Raw genomic sequence first — 13287 nt, forward strand, 5'->3', positions numbered from 1 at the left:
GTCCTTCACTGTTCGTGGTAGTTCAAAGTTGCGAACCACTGCGGTCTTCTGTGGGTCTGGTCGCACGCCTTCTTTATCCACGAGAAAGCCTAATACGAGGGCTTGACGTTCTCCAAAACGACACTTCTTTGAGTTTAAAACAAGGCCAGCTTCGCGTAAGCATTCAAACACAAGCGACAAGCGCTGGTTATGCTCTTGAAAAGTCTTGCCGTAGATAATCACGTCATCTAAATAGCACATGCAAATTTCCCATTTTAGTCCATGGAGTACTGTATCCATAAATCTCTCGAATGTCGCTGGAGCATTGCACAAACCAAAAGGCATAACGTTGAACTCAAAGAGACCATCTGGTGTTACGAAGGCCGTCTTCTCTTTATCTGAGGGATGCATAGGAATTTGCCAATACCCAGAACGCAAGTCCACAGAAGAAAAATAGGAGGCAGAATGCAGGCAGTCCACGGCGTCATCTATACGTGGCAAAGGGTAGACGTCTTTTTTTGTGATGGCATTTAGGCGACGATAGTCTACGCAGAATCTCCATGAATTATCCTTTTTCCTCACTAGAATGACAGGAGCTGCCCATGGACTACACGATTCTTGTATGACGCCCTTCTTTAGCATGTCTTCAACTTGCTCAGCGATGACTTTCCTTTCGGAAGGCGAGACACGATAGGGCTTCTGGCGTATTGGTGGTGCTTGGCCTGTATAGATGCGGTGTTGCGTACGTGAAGACGGTGGCGTAACGGTAGACGTCTCGTCTTGGGCAAAGTCAAAGACTGAGGCGTAGCGTGTGATCACCTCCTGCAGCAGCGACCGTTCAGTTGATGGAAGTGACTTGTTAATCATACGGTCAATGCTGGCAGAATAGTCGCGGTACGAGTTGGCGGGGGGTTTCTTTACATCCACCGACAGTTGGAGTGACCGTATGGTAAGAGTACTTTGCTCTTGAAAGCTTGCCAATTTAAGTCCTGCAGGCAGATATATGGGCTGCGCGGAAACGTTCACAGTCCACAAATCGGCACAACCATCGACGATGAGCACGAGGCAACGAGGCACGATAACGTTTTTCTTAAGGGCGTTACTGAAGTTCGGCTCGGCTAAACCATAGTAAGAACCCGCACAAGAACGCGAAGAGTTTACACGCACAAACATTGCGGTATGTGGGGCCAAGCAGACGTCTTCAGACACGGAAAACACTTCCAAGCAGTCATCAATGGTATCTTTTGTCAATGGAGGCGGCAACACGGGACGAAAAATAATCCCACCACTACCACAATGTAGAGTTGCACCACATTCCCGCAAAAAATCTATACCAAGAATGACGTCATGGGTCGCTCGTGCAAGCACCGTTAGTTCCGCTCGAAACGTTTGATTTCCTATAGAAAGTAAAACAGAACAAACTCCAACCGGGCTCAACGTTTCTCCCCCTACGCCGCGGAACGTAGCACTCCGATTCCAAGCAAACATTACTTTCGTCCCTAGGCGATTTTTAAAAGACATGCTCATTATGGAAACGGCAGCACCGGTATCAACTAGTGCAACAGTACTCACATTGTCTACAAAAACACTCACTTTGTTTTCAACCATTACAACACAAGGGGGTCTTGCGGAAGATGATTTTGCGGCCTCGCCCCCATTGGTCGCACCAGTTAGTTTCCCAGTGGTGGTGGCGTCCCCGAGCGGCGACGCGGAGACGGGGATCGCTTTTGGCGTGCTGGTGGTGGGGTAACGCTGCGGTCGGAGCAAGGCGAGTCAGCACGTGCTGCGTGTTGCTGTTGGAAAGAGCCCTGAAATGGTCGAGATTCGCCAGCAGGTACATAGGGCGTGTACACGTTGAAACGTGGAGCTCGCTGCTGGCGACGGTAGCAGTACCTAGCGATGTGTCCAGGTAGCCCGCAGTTGTAGCAAGTACGGGTGTCGCGTCTGGTCGTCCCCGGTGAAGTAAACCTCGTCGGTTGATAAAAGCCGGGCGATGGTGGTCGAGGAGTGAATCGCTGTGACGCAGCTTGCCTGCGTTCCTGGTTTCCAAGTGGTCGTTCACTCCTCCGTTCGAACCGATCGGTGTAATTCGGGCGAGGCTCAAAGTAGCTCTGTCGCATCCGAGGTACCAGTGGTTCACGGGGCCGTTGGTCGAATGCACACTGATGGCAGACACTAGCGGTGTCCACAGCTTGCAGTTGAGCAAGTTCTTCCTTGAACACTCGTCTTATAAGAGAAGAGATCTCGTCCTGCGATGGAAGGTTGACACTTGCAATTGTGGGCACGTTGTCAAGACGTCCAAATTTTGGTAGGACTCTCCTCCTCTTTAGGGTTTCAAACGCTCGGCAGTGTCTCCTTAGGTCAGAAGGTGTGTGTAAGTCTTCCTTAGTGATAAGGAAATTGTACACGTCTTCCGCGATTCCCTTGAGGAGATGACCTACCTTATCTTCGTCACACATGGTCGCACACACGATTCCGCAAAGCTTCAAGACGGCCTCGATGTAGGTGGTGCATGTTTCGCCAGGTAACTGAGCTCTGCGTGAAAGCGTTTGCTCCGCCTGCTTAACCTGAGCTGTTGAGTCACCGAAACATCTCTTCAGCTCGTCCACGAAAATGTCCCATGTGGTCAATGCACTCTCATGGTTGTCGAACCAAAGAGACGCGGTGCCAACGAGAAAAAACACCACGTTCTCGAGCTGCTTAGCAGTGCTCCAGCGGTTGCTGCGACTCACTCTTTGGTAGTGCTTGAGCCAGTCGTCAACATCGTCATCCGGCTGCCCCGAAAAGGTCCTCGGCTGACGTTCCGGCATGCCGCAGCGATCTTGTCCTGGCGGGTGAGCGTGTTGCTCATCAGCAACGAGGTTGTTATGGCCTGCTCCCGCGTCCTCCATGTCTGGTAGCTGTGGTGGCAAGCCTGCCAAGCGTCTGCTCCGTCGCAAAATCGGTAGAACTGGGTCGTCCAGATCGATGTACCCGGCACCTTCCACCAAACTGTTGCGAGTGACTGTGTTTATTTACAGATGAGGTGAAAAGACGTTGTGAAATAGCAGCGTACTTCTGGGACAGGCCAAGAACGCTTCCACCCAACCACACAGTCCAGGCGCAACCACACAGTCCAGGCGCAGCTCCACTACTCTTCTTCTTCTTCCGCGTCCCGTAGGCTCGCGCATCTTCGTTTCAATATTTATTTACCAACAGTTTCGGGAGGGGTCCTCCCTTCATCAGGGGATGAGTTATACTGACATGAGCTTTCAAACTTCGTTGCTGCCGCGTCCCTCTCGCCTTGAAAGATGTTTGCGAGAGTGAGAGGAAACTTGAAAAAGGAAAAAAAAAGGGGGGAGAAAAAAGACGAAAAAAAGAAAGAAAAGAAAGAAAGCAAAACAGAGGAAGAACCACTGTCAACACTGAGAACGAAACCAACTGTCCGTCTACATCCACATACGGTTCGTATCACGTGCTGTTCAGTTCTTGACGTGGGTCGGGCCACCCAAGATTGTCGCCGCGGTGCCGGGAGGGTCCATGACGGCGTGCGTAAAGAAAGTGGTTTCCCCGTAATGGGTCGGTCGGCGGGCGGCGGGCGGCTTGCGTAAAGGAAGGGTTTCTCGTTAATGGGTCGGTCAGCTATTTACCTTTAATGTTCGTCCGTTTCCCTTCAATGGTAGGCGAACAAAGGTTCCCTTCAATGGTAGGCGAACGTAAACACTTTGTATATGCATGTGGAAAAAAAAACAAGAAAGGACAGGGTACACGTACGAGTCAGTCAGAAAAAAGCATGGTCTCCAGCAATCAATCTTTGTCACCAATTTTTTCCTGGCTTACTTCTCGGAGGCAGTTGAGTTTTCCGGGGTCCATGTTGATGCCGGCTACTATTGTACAAAATTTGAAAATAAAATATGCCTCACGCTGTTCGCGCTCGCGTCTGTCTGAGAAACCGGACTGCAAAAGAGTTACGCTGATATTTTCAAAACTGTGTTTTGGCAGGCGCAGATGTCTAGATAAAGGTAGCTTCGGCAGTGAAGTGGCGTGGTACCGTTTATTATTGAACCACAGCTGAAATGGCGTGTCTGTTTGGCCGATATATTCTTGTCCGCAGGTGTTGCAATGTAGCATGTATATTACGTTACTGGAGTCACAATTAAGGCTTTCAGTTATGCAGAATTTGAAATCCGAGAAGTTCGCTTTGGATTCACGTGTTGTGACCATCTGTGGGCATACCTTGCATCGAGCTTTTCCGCAGGGATGGCACCCTGATTGAATTTGGGGGGTGTTTGTTTTTGCTCTGACAAGAATGTCCTTCAGATTTCTATCCCGGCGGTACACCACGTGAGGTGGCTTCGCAAAAATAGAGGTTAGTCGTTTGCTTTGCCTGAATATGTTGAAATGGTGGGAAAGTATGTTGTTGATTCGTGGTGCTGATGAGGAGTAAGTTAGTACAAGGTTCGTTTGGGAAGTTGTTTTAGATACTCTGTTTGGTTCCTTAATTATATCATTCCTGTTCACGTTGCGAGCACGTAGTATGGCATCGTCAATAATGTCTTCCGGATAATTTCGTTTCAATAAGGAACGCTTTAGGTGTTCCGCGTGTCTGTCAAATTCTCGCATATCGGTGCATATTCTTTGGTACCGGTAGGCCTGAGAATATGGAATACCCGTTTTGCAATGCTTTGGGTGGCTGCTTTTGAAATGTAGGTACATTTGACGGTCTGTAGGCTTTTTGTAAAGGTTTGTTGACAAGCGGTCATTTTCGACCGTGACAGTGACGTCCAAAAAGTTAATGCTAGTTTTGGAAATTTTGTGCGTGAATTTTCCTGACGGGTGGCATTTGTTAAAATCCTCTATGAAGCGGAAAAGACTTCCCTCATCATGGTTCCATATCATAAAAATATCGTCTAAGTATCTTCTGTAGTAGAAGGGTTTCAAGGTGCGTCCCTCAATGAATGGGATTTCAAGTGAAGTCATAAAGGTGCTTGCGATGTTTGGGGCCATTTTCGTGCCCATTGCAGTGCCACTGACCTGAAGCGGGGCCTGCCAAGTTTAATATCCGTTTCTCATTCGTTCCAAAAGGCGACATCTGCTCAGGATTTATGACGCATCTCTATAGATACGCCCACCTATTGATTTATTATTGGGATGCTTTTCGCGCAACGTAGAGTGCAGACGTCGTGCCTGCGTACTGTTGTAGTTCTATTGATTGTTAGCAAAAACTACATAACGTCTTGGCCAAAATGAATGCAGTGTGCCGGAAACATTATGCGATCATATTGGTTCAGCAAACATATGAATCGCCAATTCTGTTTTCTCGCATAAGAGCCAGAGAAGGGCCGGCGAGTGTAACCAGTGGCTGTCGCTGAGGGGTGAAGTATGTACGTTCTCTTAAAGTCGGAAATCACGTCGCATTGATGCTTGTTGCTTCTCGCGCGGACACCGTACACTATAAAAAAATGTCTATTTAGGTCGATAGATGCCATGGCTGTGTTGTGTTGTCATTTCTACTCGTGGAAACCGTGTTTTCTGAAGCGCAGAAGCGCAGAAAACACAATTCTACGGGCTCGGTCGGTAGGCCTATCCTTTGGTGGAAATCATGGTGGTAGAACAAGTAGTGTACAGATCCCAGCTTGCTTTATATATATACATATATTGGCCGCCATTATAAGCTCACCCATCTTCTGCTTACTGCTTCTCCCCATTATTGAAATGTTGGGCCGAGCTTTTCAGCTTGGCACATCATGTGGCCCGCCATAATAAGCACCACCCACCACCTGATTACTGCTTCGCAGCATTATCGCAATGATGGGCAGAACCTCCCATGATTTTCCACTATCCAGCAGCTACTTCTCACCATCGTTTCCACTTTACCCATCTTCTGTACACCATGCCACCCAGTATGTCCCGGCATATCCACCATAATCATTATAATTTCCACTGTACCCACAAATATTTCCACTACTCCCATCGTGTTTTTCAATATTCACCATGGTAGTTTTTCTGATATAGAAGAGCAAGCCATAAGAGAGTGCGCGCGTGCTGCTCCTCTTGTCTGGCCATGCCACCTCATTTAGTTCTTTAAACGTCGGCTGGATGGCGGTACTTTTATATGATAAAAAGTGATGAAAAGATGCGAGATGGCGGTACTTCGAGAGTTGATTAGAAAGACGCACAAATAGACAGACGCACTGATGGACGAACGGAAAGACTAATGCACGGATGAACGGACGCACAGGCGGATGGACGGACGCACAGGCGGATGGACGGATGCACAGACGGACGGACGGGCGTATGAATAGAGGGACACATGGATAGAGGGACGCATGGACACAGGGACGGCCACACGGACAGGTGGATGCACTGACGGGCGGATGCACAGACAGACGAACGGACACAGGGATGAAAAGACGCAAGGATGGACGGAAGCAAGAACGAACGGATGAACACAAATGCGGATGGCCAGATGAACGCTTCTCCGCCCTCATCATCATGCTCACCTTGGTTATGCTGTGAAAGTCTTAATCAAGAACTGAAAAACTGATTCATTGGCACCAATTGAAAGCAAGCACTGAGCGCACACTGGCTAGAAGCACCCAGCCTTCGGGAGATACGTGCACCACTTATACAGAGGAAGTTCTGAACTTTGTAAGATTATAAACCCGCAGATGTCTGAAAAAGACAAAATCGGTCACCTCCTTAAGGGTATAGCAGAATACATCAACAATTTCCTGATTGATATGGATTACCTCACATCTGTCTTCGACATCTAGCATCACTGCCGCACGTTAAGAACTTGAAGACCCGTCATATATCAGCGCAATTCGGCAGGCGAGCAAAGGTGACAACGGACGCTAGCGTCGACGCAAGCCCGTCAATTCGCCCCTAATGTTGAGGCAATGGTGCGCGAAGAATAGCGACAAAATGAATGGGTCGACAATACCATCGATCAGCCGCCTGACTGTCCACCCTTCTTAACGGCATCTTTACGTCTTGTGGCACCATCGTTATGTGTGACCGAAAAAAGCGAAACTAGACTTCAGTGGCCACGTTGAAATAATTCTCATCCGACGAGGGATATGGCCAACGTCTACGTCCCTGGCCCACCACTCAGAGGCGGGAATTTTCGGTTTTCAAGGTCGTCGACAGCACCTTGCTGCTGAGTGCCCTCAGCATTGGTTCGTTGACCTTGCCCTACCAGTCTGTTGAAACTGGGGCGTCGATTGTAGCCAGATTGCTAAGTACGGCAGCCAAAGCTAGCCGACGAGGTACGACGGATCACCAAGGTACAACTAATCGGGCTTTCCAAGAGCACCAGAATTGCTTGGAAGCATATCCCCGACCGCTACGAAACCAATCTCCAGCCTCTGACCGTTATGTTCATTACAACATCGCCTGCCCCTTGCGTCAAGCGATCACAGTCTCCTTGGTGCCGCCAACCCTCGACTCTTCTAGAAAACTAGTCATCGCGGTCGTTTCAGGTGAGGATGTTGAATAGCCGTCAATTTCCACAGAAATATCTCCTTCAACTTGCGAATTTAAAGTAAGGTGTATGTTTTTATTGGTGGTGTGTCTACAATAGCCTTAGTCTACACAGGTGCAACCATGTCTGCGATGAGTCCTTGTGCAAGTATCTTTTTTGACAAAACGTAATGTTTAGTTGGGAGCATGCACATCCATATCGTGGAGTTTCACGGAGTGAAAGGTTTCGCGGTGCCTGCTCTGTGGCTTTAAGTTTGGTGTGCGAGAATTTGATGGCGAAGTTATCATTGGAACATGATAACTTCGCCGTGCGTGTTATCATTGGAACATCCAGTATATGCGGATGTTCCAATTTTGCTTATCGAAAACCAACCCTGTCAGAAAAGCGCCCTTCCTGTTTTCGTGGACATAACTCTGCCACCATTGTCTGCCAAGTTTGTATCTGTCGCCTGTTCCACTGCCACCGAGAAAACATTTCAAGCTAATATGGAGTCAGTTGAGCTCAGTTCCTTCATGAAGACTGTTTCATACCCTGCTAATTGCTGTCAGTTGTGCAAAGAATTACTGCATTATGTGCGAGGAACTGCAAGGAACTGCAACGATGAGCCGACGGTACCGCAGACAGGTCTAAATGTTGCCGTATTTTGATTCATGATCATGCAGTATTCTCAGTAGCCATTCTAACAGAGAGCAGCAATTCCCAAGAATAGATGACCTGTTTTGAAAGTTTGCACGCCAGCGATACCTCTATGATGGCTATAATGGGCAAGTCACTCCGCACCGATAAGCGTAGTGACTTGGCAAATATTCTGCGCAAACACGCCAGTAGTTTCAAGTTCGCACAACTGCAGGCTCTACCCTCAATCCTTGCTTCTCGTAAAAAACACCACATAGATAGATCTCCCACAGACCTCTCCGACAAAAAACATGGCGTGTATCTGCTTAGGAACTCGCAGTGATCAATGAACAGGATTGCGAGATGCTCGAGAAAAATGTAATTTAAGAATGAAGTCGTCCACGGGTCAATCCAGTAATTGTAATCAAGAGTGATGAGACATGGCGAATACACGTTGACTACCGTCGTCTGCACGCCATTATCTTAAAGGACGCATACCTACTACAGTGGATTGTGATCCTTAGTCTGCCTCTCTCCTGCCTCCTACTTTTTGTCTGTTGATTTAAAATCAGGTTACTGACCGATTCCAATGCATTACGACGACGAAAAGAAAATGGTGTTTGTTACACAAGATGGACCTCATGAATTCATATGATGCCCTTTGAGCTGTGCTAGGCACCTACAACTTTTGAGTGCCTCATGGCATACATTGTGCGTGGTTTTAAGTGAAAAGATTGCATTTGTTATTTGGACGATATAGTGATTTTAGACACACCTGTGAGCACAACACATGCCTTAACATCAGGCTCAGTTGCCTAAGAAAAGCACGCTTGGTGCTCAACTCAAAGAAATGTCGTTTTATGCACTGTCGAACGTTCGTCCCTGGAGGCTTAGTGGGCAAAGAATGCATACGACCAGATCCTGCGAGCACGGCCACAGTCGAGGCGTTAAACAGCCTCACTCAGTAGAAAAACTGAGCAGCTTTTCGGGCTTATGCTCATGCTTCCGTCGATACATTTGTTGGTTTGATAATATTGTGCGCCCCTGCATGTGCCTGCTTCGAAAAAGCTTTCGGTATGACTGTACCCAAGAATATGCGTTCGCTTTGCTTAAGTGGAGGTTTGTTTTCACGTCCCATCCTATTCTCTCACACAATTCTCTGGTTCCCACAGATCTTCACACAGACGCTAGCGGTATTGACGTAGATATTAGAGACGGTTAACGCTCAGATATAAAAAAAACACGTCTTAGTATCTGCAAGCCGCTCTCTAAGCAAGCCTCAGCATAACTACACCGCCATAAAGCAAGAATACCTTGCAGTAGTATTTGCAATGCAGCACTTCCGGTCCCACCTATACGGGAGATCCTTCGCCATCGTGACACGTCATCATCCTCTCGGCCAGTTGGTCAATCTGCGTGACTCATCGGGTCGACTTGCGCGTGGGGCACTTCGTCTGCAGAAATGTAACTTTATGGCTTTTCTATAAAGTTCGTGTAAGTCAGGCTGATGCACATTGTCTTTTCTGTCTGCCGCTTCTAGCAGCAGTACCTGACGCAACTTCGACACCTACATTGCATCACTGGACCAACCGTTTCCCGATACCAATACCTTAAGACTGAGCAGCGAAAAGAGCACACCATATAGCAACTTCTTGCTGCCGAACCAAAATCATTCGCTACTAGCTTCGGTATCCCTGACGGGCTAGGTAAAAATTTCACACCATCTCAAAGTGAACCTTGGGCTTCGAAGCAGCAGCCTTACGCACGGGTGGCGTCATGGGGTGAACGGCGCTAACTGAGGTGCTGTAGTGAGAGCTGGAACATTTGTTTGAAGCAACAGCTGTTGTAGGTTTTGTCGTTTCTTCAAAGTGAACACAGGCACTCGTGCGCCCGTGCCCACTCTGAAGAAACGACGAGGCGTGTATATATATATATATATATATATATATATAAATATATATTTATATTTATATATATATATATATTTATAATAATATATATATATATATATATATATATATATATATATATATATATATATATATATATATATATATATATATATATATCATTACTCGTTCCATCTTTTCATCTGTACATACCCAGCACCTCCACCACTTGTAAGATGGCGTCCAGTACCCTCAAGACTCTTCTTTATTGTCTCGAGTATGTGCCCCACAACCTAAACTGGAGTGGTGATGATGAGTATGTACAGATGAAAAGATGGAACGAGTAATGACGCTCAATATATACATACATATATATATATATATATATATATATATATATATATATATATATATATATATATATATATATATATATATATATATATATATATATATATATATATATATATATATATGTATATATTATGTGATCACCGAAGCTGAAGGAGAGAACTGAGTTGTGGGCTGCTGACCGGCACAGAGCTGAACAGCCTGCCCAGAATACGGGTATCGTCTCAGTCGTTACAATGACGCCTCGCTACACATCACCCAACCTACATTCACGGCCTTTCAAACCGGACGAGTATTCCCGCAGCTCGAGGATGGCGTCAAGGCCTCCACGGCGGCTCCATGGCAGTACTCCAATGCCGATATTGTTGCTTTCTGTCTTGCAGCTCAACAAGACAGAAAGCTGTTCTACTTCCGGTATTTGGTGCACCGATCTTACTGAAAACCATCAGATGAATATCCTGGAGTTCCATGGTTGTGAGAACGACCCCGCCACCTAGATCGACGCAGTCGACTCTGCTGCGCATAAAAAGCACCACGTGGATCCGCACAGTCGACTTTGTTGCGCTCAAGTATTCTTGCCGGAGCCCACCAAGAAAGCGATCGCTGAATGTCGTCTTCGAGGAGCTGCCCAAGCCTGACATTGCTTTCAGGGAAGCACGTTTGCCTCGTGGTCTACTTGGAGCACTGCCCTGACGGCCATGTTTTCACCGCTTTCGGGCGTCTTTGACACTCGCTTCATGGAGATGCGAGCGTGCCAGCAATGTCCAAAGGAAGACGCAACCACCTATCTATACGACCAACTACGCCTCCTAAGTGCAAGTGATATTGCCTGGGCATCTCCAGCAATCAGACAGTACATCGTCGATGGGATCTGCAACTCGACGCACGCGGCCATGCTGCCTATATATACAGCACAAAATAGCTTTGAGACTTTCACGCGAAAGGCGGCAGTCGTGCTGGATACTGCAAAACGGCACGTCCCTGCGGTCTGAATGCAACCTTGCAGGCATTGTGCACATAATTATGACAGCGCCACACAAGCAACGCATAAAGAAATGGAGTATACTAAACGTGGCTGCTTCCATCAGTTCGCATCTGCGTCGACGGCAATGGGGAGCTGACGACTCTGGTAGATACTGGAACGCAACTCATGGCACTGCTTCGACGTTACGCACCAGTCGACCTCCAGCCTTAGACCAAGGCCCCCCTCTGTGGCCTCAGCGGCAGTGTATTACCTGTCGGCGCATTAGACATGCAGCTACAAACTGACGTTGGGAACGAATTTCTCGCAGCTGTTCCCGTCTTCGAGCACCTGTCTGCCGATGTGATCGGGATCGTGGGAGTGTGACTGTGGGAGTGCACCTTGTCATCAAGTGTAGCGGAGCTTTCTTGCTCTGTTCTTATTCTGTCTTCATCTTCCTCTACTTTCCCTTAGCTGCCCACGAGCCGAAGCGCCAGCGTCTTTCTTGGTTATGACAATATATCTATATATATATGTATATATTGTAAGAAATCAAACTGAGACCAAGAGTCACGCCCAATAATTATCGCGCTAGCTGTCCACTAATATATATATATATATATATATATATATATATATATATATATATATATATATATATATATATATATATATATATATATATATATATATATATATATATATATATATATATATATATATATATATATATAGAAGGTGTTCGTGTATCCAGTGGGACATTACTATAAAATGGGTCGCGGGATCGACCTGCATTTTCGGTGGAGGCGACAATCTGAAATCCCTTGTGCTTAGATTCGGGTGCATATAACAGATTCCCATGTGGTCTAAATTTTTGGAGCCCTCCACTAGGCGTCTCTCATTATCATATTATGGTTTTATGACGTTAAGCCCTACATATCAAACATCATCAGTCATTCCTATGAAATGAGGGACGGACGGAGCAAACACTTTGTATTTTTCGTATGTTTCAGCATCGGCCTTCATTATGTTTTCTCTGGTGAAGGCCAGTACTCTGCTAAAAAGTAGGAAAAGTAAAAGATTCTCCTGCTGTCCATCCCTGCACTTGGGGATAAACAGGGGCTAGTCAGGAGGGCTGAAAGGATGGCGAGAGCCAGCGAGGACTTAAAAGAAGAGCCCGACAGCGAGGCCTATCCTTGTTTTCACGGCAACGCAATCTTTTGCACAAGTGAAGCGCTCATCCTCCACTTTCTATATATATATATATATATATATATATATATGCGTCGCCCACGAAATATAACCGCTACATACAATCATTTGAAATTCCTGTGAAACTACTAGTCATTTGCAACGAGCGTGACTCAAAATGCTGTTGAATAAGGTCATATTTATTGCTGCGTAACCTTGAAATGTATTGGTAAATGCTTGAAACTGTGCTCAATAGCATCTGCGGTACGATTACGCCTCATTACACTCACCGCTTTGAAGATGGTTGTAGCAGTATAGGTGCACACAGGACGCACAGTTCCTGATGATTTCAGTGAGGTTTACGCTCCAATACCTTACGCATATATTGGCGCCCTTCGATGTATCACTTGGTCCTAAAATACCTATCGACAGATTAATTCATGCAGATCATACCACTTCTGCCTGCTAATCAGACCCATGATCATGCTCGGGCGTCTTATCTATGCAGAGTGCAGGCGATTCCTCGGCAAATGAAGATCACTTGTGCCTTACTGTATACTGCAATAATTGAGACAAAGAGACGACACCCCTATGCTGGGCCAGCTATTCTTTATCTTTGTAATTTCTCTGGAATCATCAGCTCACGTATTTGTCACGCAAAGGTAAGAGATTACTTCTCATGGCTGCTGGCGATAGCATCAGCGTTGCTTCCTGCATGCCGACCTAAATCTGCATTATATTTTTTGGAGTGTATCCGCCTTCGATCGCAGAGTTCACAGATGGAAGGCGCAATCTTGTTTTTTCTTCGTGCAACTGCAGTTTTAGGGGCATACTCG

General features: G+C 46.6%; 1 protein-coding gene across 1 annotated transcript in view; it reads right to left on the reverse strand.

Moving 5' to 3' along the window:
- Window positions 1–12884, reverse strand: part of LOC119172550 (putative defense protein 1) — a 114569-nt gene extending 101685 nt beyond the window's left edge. The window contains exon 1 of the mRNA XM_037423707.2: window positions 12742–12884. The gene's annotated coding sequence lies outside the window, so the exon portion shown is untranslated. The remainder of the gene's footprint in view (window positions 1–12741) is intronic.
- Between the last annotated feature and the right edge of the window lie 403 nt (window positions 12885–13287).

This window comes from Rhipicephalus microplus, chromosome 4, assembly GCF_043290135.1.
Source record: "Rhipicephalus microplus isolate Deutch F79 chromosome 4, USDA_Rmic, whole genome shotgun sequence".
In the NCBI taxonomy this organism is placed as follows: Eukaryota; Metazoa; Arthropoda; class Arachnida; order Ixodida; family Ixodidae; genus Rhipicephalus; species Rhipicephalus microplus.